Consider the following 6,000-nt stretch of genomic DNA (forward strand, 5'->3'; position numbering starts at 1 on the left):
GTTGATGCATATCTTTGCAACGTCTGTCTATTTAAAATATATGACTGTTTTACTAAAGTACTTTCTATAGTAACTCAATATTTAGGATAAAGTACATTTGAAAAATACTATCTAACGAAGCAGAATAAAATATAGGCAGGAAGAAACATGTAATATATAATTGATTGGACAATTTTACATGTTCCTGTACAATTTGTAGAATTTACTGGATCTTAAAATTGTTTGGTTCATAAATGAAAAATTGGTTATTCAAACAAATTATTACTTTTTTTCCCTGATAATTTAGGTATTTTTCCCCATTATCAAAAAGTGATCCTAAAGCATTATCTAGCTTTCAGAAATCTTGAAAGCACAGAACTTTATTTAGTAGCAGCTAAGTTGTTCTAGCTGCACACGCATATGTTGCTGCTGCTTTTAAGTTGCTTCAGTCATGTTCAACTCTTTGTGACCCTATGGACTGTAGCCCACCAGGCTTCTTGGTCCACGGGATTCTACAGGCAAGAATACTGGAGTGGGTTGCCATGCCCTCCTCCAGGGGATCTTCCTGACCCAGGGATCGAACCTGCATCTCTTTTGTCTCCTCACTGGCAGGCAGGTTCTTTACCACTAGCACCATATATATATGGCTTCCCTGGTGGTTCAGCTGCAATGCAGGAGACCTGGGATCGATCCCTGGGTTGGGAAGATCCCCTGGAGGAGGGCATGGCAGCCCACTCCAGTATTCTTGCCTGGAGAATCCCCATGGACAGAGGAGCCAGGCAGGCTACAGTCCATGGGGTTGCAAAGAGTCAGACACGACTGAGACGAGGCACAGCACACACACACACACAAACACATTTATATACACACATACATATACATGTATATGCATATGTGCTCAGTAATGTCCGACTCTTTGTGACTCCACAGACTCTATGTAGCCTGCCAGGCTTCACTGTCCATGTGATTTTCCATGGAAGAATATTGGAGTGGGTTGCCATTTCCTTCTCCAGGGGATTTTTCTGACCCAGGGATCAAACTTGCATCTCTTGTGTCTCCTGAGTTGGCAGGCAAATTGTTTACTGCTGCAACACCAAGGAAGCATATATCCTTGGTGGCTAAGATGGTAAAGAATCTGCCTGCAATGCAGGAGACCCGAATTTGATCCCTGAGTGAGGAAGATCCCCTGGAGGAGGGAATGTCTACCCACTCCAGTATTCTTGCCTGGAGAATTCCATAGACAGAAGAGCCTGGCAAGCTACAGTCCATGGGTGGCCAATGTCAGACACCTCTAAGCAACTAACTCTTTCATATCTATCTAGCTAGCTAGATATATGCTGAGACAATATAATACAAGTAAAGCCTGAGGCTCTCAAATTCTGATCACTTTTAATTTTATTAATGAGCTCCCTCCATCCCTTCTCCTCCAGCAAATTATATCTATGATTCTTTATGTTTAGTTACATTTTCTCATTATTTTAAGGATTTAAAATATAAGTAAAATCATATACATTTTTCTCTGTTTATTTAACATAGCATAATACCCTCTAGGTTCATCCATGTTGTCACAAATGGAAAGGTTTTGTTCTATTATATGACTGAGTAATATTCCATTCCCACCTGGTGCAGTGGTAAAGAACCTGCTTGCCAAGGCAGGAGACATGAGAGATGCAGGTTCTATCCCTAGGTCAGCAAGATCCCCTGAAGTAGGAAATGGCAGCCTACTCCAGTATTCTCGCCTGGAAAATTCCATGGACAGAGGAGTCTGGCAGGCTACAGTCCAGGAGGTTGTAAAGAGTCAGACATGACTGAACAGCTAAGCACAGACAGACAGATAATATTACAGAATCTGCCTGCAAAGCAGAGACTCAGTTTTGATCACTGGGTCAGGAAGATCTCCTGCAGAAGGAATGGTAACACACTCTAGTATTCTTGCCTGGAGAATTCCATGGACAGGGGAGACTGGTGGGCTACAGTCCATGGGGTCCCAAAGAGTTGGACATGACTGAATGAGAAGGAAATGGCAACCCACTCCAGTACTCTTGCCTGGAGGATCCCAGGGACGGGAGAGCCTGGTGGGCTGCCATCTGTGGGGTCACACAGAGTCGGACACGACTGAAGCGTGTCTACTTTCATAGCAGCAGCAGCAGAGTGACTAACACATGCTGCTATTTTACAGGCAAAGATTTTAAATATTTGTCAACTGATAAAATATTACTGGTTGCGGGATGCTAAAATCCTCTTTTATTGACTTCTTAATTGAATGTTTCACTTTTGTTGTTGTTATTGTTCAATCTCCAAGTCATATCCAATCAAGTCATATCTTTGCAACCCCACAGATTGCAGCACGCCAGGATTCCCTGTCCTTCACTGTGTCCTGGAGTTTGCTCAAACTCATGTCCATTGAGTTATCCAATCATCTCATCCTCTGTTTCCCCCTTCTCCTCCTGCCCTCAAAATATCCCAGCATCAGGGTCTTTTCCAATGAATTGGCTCTTCCCATAAGGTGGCCAAAGTATTTGGACTTCAGCTACAGCATCAGTCCTTCCAATGAATATTCAGGGTTGATTTCCTTTAGGACTGACTGGTTTGATATCCCTTCTGTCCAAGGAATTCTCAAGAGTCTTCTTTAGCACCATAGTTTGAAAGCATCAATTCTTTGGCACTTCACCTTCTTCCTGGTCCAACTCTCACATTCGTACCTGACTACTGAAAAGACCATAGCCTTGACTATATATGGACCTTTGTTGGCAAAGTGATGTCTTTGCTTTTTAATACTCTATCTAGGTTTTTCATAGCTATCCTTCCAAAATGCAATTGTCTTCTAATTTCATGGCTGCAGTCACTGTCCACAGTGACTTTAGAGCCCAATAAGAGGAAATCTGTCACTTCTTTCACCTTTTCCCCTTCTATTTGCTGTGAAGTGATGGGACTGGATGTCATGATCTTAGTTTTTTAACACTGAGTTTTAAGCCAGCTTTTTTATTCTCCTCTTTCACTCTCATCAAGAGGCTCTCTAGTTCCTCTCCACTTTCTTCCATTAGAGAGGCATCATCTGCTCGTCTGAGGTTGTGGATATTTCTCCCAGTAACCTTGATTCCAGCTTGGAACTCATCCAGTCTGACATTTCTCATGTTGTTCTCACCATATAAGTTAAATAAAGAGGATAACAATATAAAGCCTTGTCATACTCCTTTCTCAATTTTGAACCAGTCAGCTGTTCCATATAAGGTTCTAACTCTTGCTTCTTGACCTGCATACAGGTTTCCCAGGAGACAGGAAAGATGATCTCTTATTTTTGTATCTTTAAGAGTTTTCCACAGTTTGTTATGATTCATGCAGTCAAAGGCTTTAGCACAGTCATTGAAACAGAAGTAAATGTTTTTCTGGAATTCTGTTGCTTTTGCTATGACCCACTGAAGGTTGGCAATTTGACCTCTGGTTCCTTTGCCTTTTCTAAACTGTGCTTGTACATCTGCAAATTCTTGATTCAAGTACCGCTGAAGCTTAGCTTGAAGGATTTTGAGCATAACCTTACTAGCATGGGAAGTGAGTGCATTGTCCAGTAGTTTTAACATTCTTTAGTACTGCTCTTCTTGGGAACTGAGATGAAGAGTTACCTTTCCCAGTCCTGTGGCTACTGCTGGGTTTTCTGAATTTGCTTACGTATTGAGTGCAGCACTTTAACAACATCATCTTTTAGGATTTTAAATAGCTCTGCTGGAATTCCAACACCTTCAGTAGCTTTATTAGCAGTACTACTTCTTAAGGCCCACTTGACTTCGCACTCCAGGATGTCTGGCTTTAGGCGAGAGACCACACCATTGTGGTTATCTGAGTCATTAAGAGTTTTTTGTACAGTTCTTCTGTGTATTCTTGCCACCTCTTCTTAATCTCTTCTGCTTTTGTTAGGTCCATACTGTTTCTGTCCTTTATTGTGCCTATCTTTGCACAAAATGTTTCCTTGGTATTTCCAATTTTCTTTTTTTTCCCCCACTTTATTTTTTTAATATAAATTTATTTATTTTAATTGGAGGCTAATTACTTTACAATATTGTATTTTCTTGAAGAGATCTCTAGTCTTTCCCATTCTATTGTTTTCCTCTATTTCTTTTCATTGTTCACTTAAGAAGGCTTTCTCATGTCTCCTTGCTATTCTTTGAAACTCTGCATTCAGTTGGGTATATCTTTTCCTCTCTCCTTTGTCTTTTGCTTCTGTTTTTTTTTTTTTTTCTCAGCTATTTGTAAGGCCTCCTCAGACAACCGTTTTGCCGTCTTGCATTTCTTTTTGTGTGGGATGGTTTTGATCACCGCCTCCTGTACAATGTTATGCACCTCCATCCATTGTTTTTCTGCACTCTATTAGATCTAATCCCTTGAATTGTCACTTCCACTGTATAACAGTAAGGGACTTGATTTATGTCATACCTGACTGGTCTAGTGGTTTTCCCCACTTTATTTTAAGCCTGAATTTTGATACAAGGAGTTGATGATCTGAGCCACAGTCAGCTCCAGGTCTTGTTTTTGCTGTCTGTATAGAGCTTCTCCAGTATTCTGGCCTGGAGAATTTCGTGGACTGTATAGTCCAGGGAGTCCTAAAGAGTCGGATATGACTGAGCAACTTGCACTTGCATAGAGCTTCTCCATCTTTGACTGAACAGAAATATAATCAATCTGATTTCATTACTGACTATTTGGTGATGTCCATGTAAAGTCATCTCTTGAATTATTGAAAAAGGGCATTTTCTATGACCAGTGTATTTTAGTTTACTGATTCCTAAGATGTCAATGTTCAGTCTTACCGTCTCCTGCTTGACCACATCTAATTTACCTTGATTCATGGACCTAACATTTCAGGTTCCCTGCAATATTGTTCTTTACAGCATTGGACATTACTTTCACCACCAGGCACATCCACAACTGGGTGTCATTTCTGCTTTGGCCCAACCACTTCATTCTTTCTGGAGCTATAAGTAATTGCCCTCCACTCTTTTCCAGTAGCATATTGGACACCTTACAACTAGGGGCTCATTTTCTGATGTCAGGTATTTTTGCCTTTTCATACTGTTTATGGCATTCTCATGGCAAGGATACCAGAGTAGCTTGCCATTCCCTCCTCCAGTGGACCATGTTTTGTCAGAACCCTTCATTATGACCCATCTGTCTTGGGTGTTCTGCATGGCATGGCTCGTAGCTTCATTGAGTTATGCAAGCCCCTTTGTCATGACAAGCTGTGATCCATGAAGAAGCAAAAATGATATACTAAACATTAAACCTCTAATAAGTATTCTTACATTTTTTCCTGAATTTTATATGCATATAATTTTGAATATCATTTATATTACTGGTTTTTAGACTAAGAATCTTTGGTTCAGAGAGATTTCAGGTTGATATATTGCTATGCTAATTCATGTTTTGTGCAATTTTTGTTAGTTACCAATTTTCTTCCAGAAAAAAAAATCCAGGCTGAGTTTCTGAATTGTCTATTTAAATTTTGCATCTATGTCTGTATTTGCATGGTGTAAAAGAATTTATCTCTGTCAATCTAAGTTTAGCTACACATCATTATATATATTTCTGAAAATAAGCAACCACCACAAGGTAAGCAAATGTACTGAATGACTATGATTAATGTACTGCTGATGATGTTTAAAACAACAAATGAGTCAACTAATGAGTCAATTATCTGTTGATCTAAATAACTAATGAAAAAACAAGCTAACTCACTTGTTAACATCAATTGTGTGTTTGGTATTTAGGCCTTTTGATGTAATCATGACAAAGTGTATAAAAACTGACAAATTCTACATTTTCAATCATTTTTCTCCATCATCATTCCCCAAGGCCCTTTTTTAGTATCTCTCCTACTGGGTAGATTCGTCTGGAAAATCCCATGGATGGAGGAGCCTGGTAGGCTGCAGTCCATGGGGTCACTAAGAGTCAGACAGGACTGAGAGACTTCACTTTCACTTTTCACTTTCATGCATTGGAGAAGGAAATGGCAACCCACTCCGTGTTCTT

The sequence above is a fragment of the Capricornis sumatraensis genome, chromosome 4 (assembly GCF_032405125.1).
Source record: "Capricornis sumatraensis isolate serow.1 chromosome 4, serow.2, whole genome shotgun sequence".
NCBI lineage: Eukaryota > Metazoa > Chordata > Mammalia > Artiodactyla > Bovidae > Capricornis > Capricornis sumatraensis.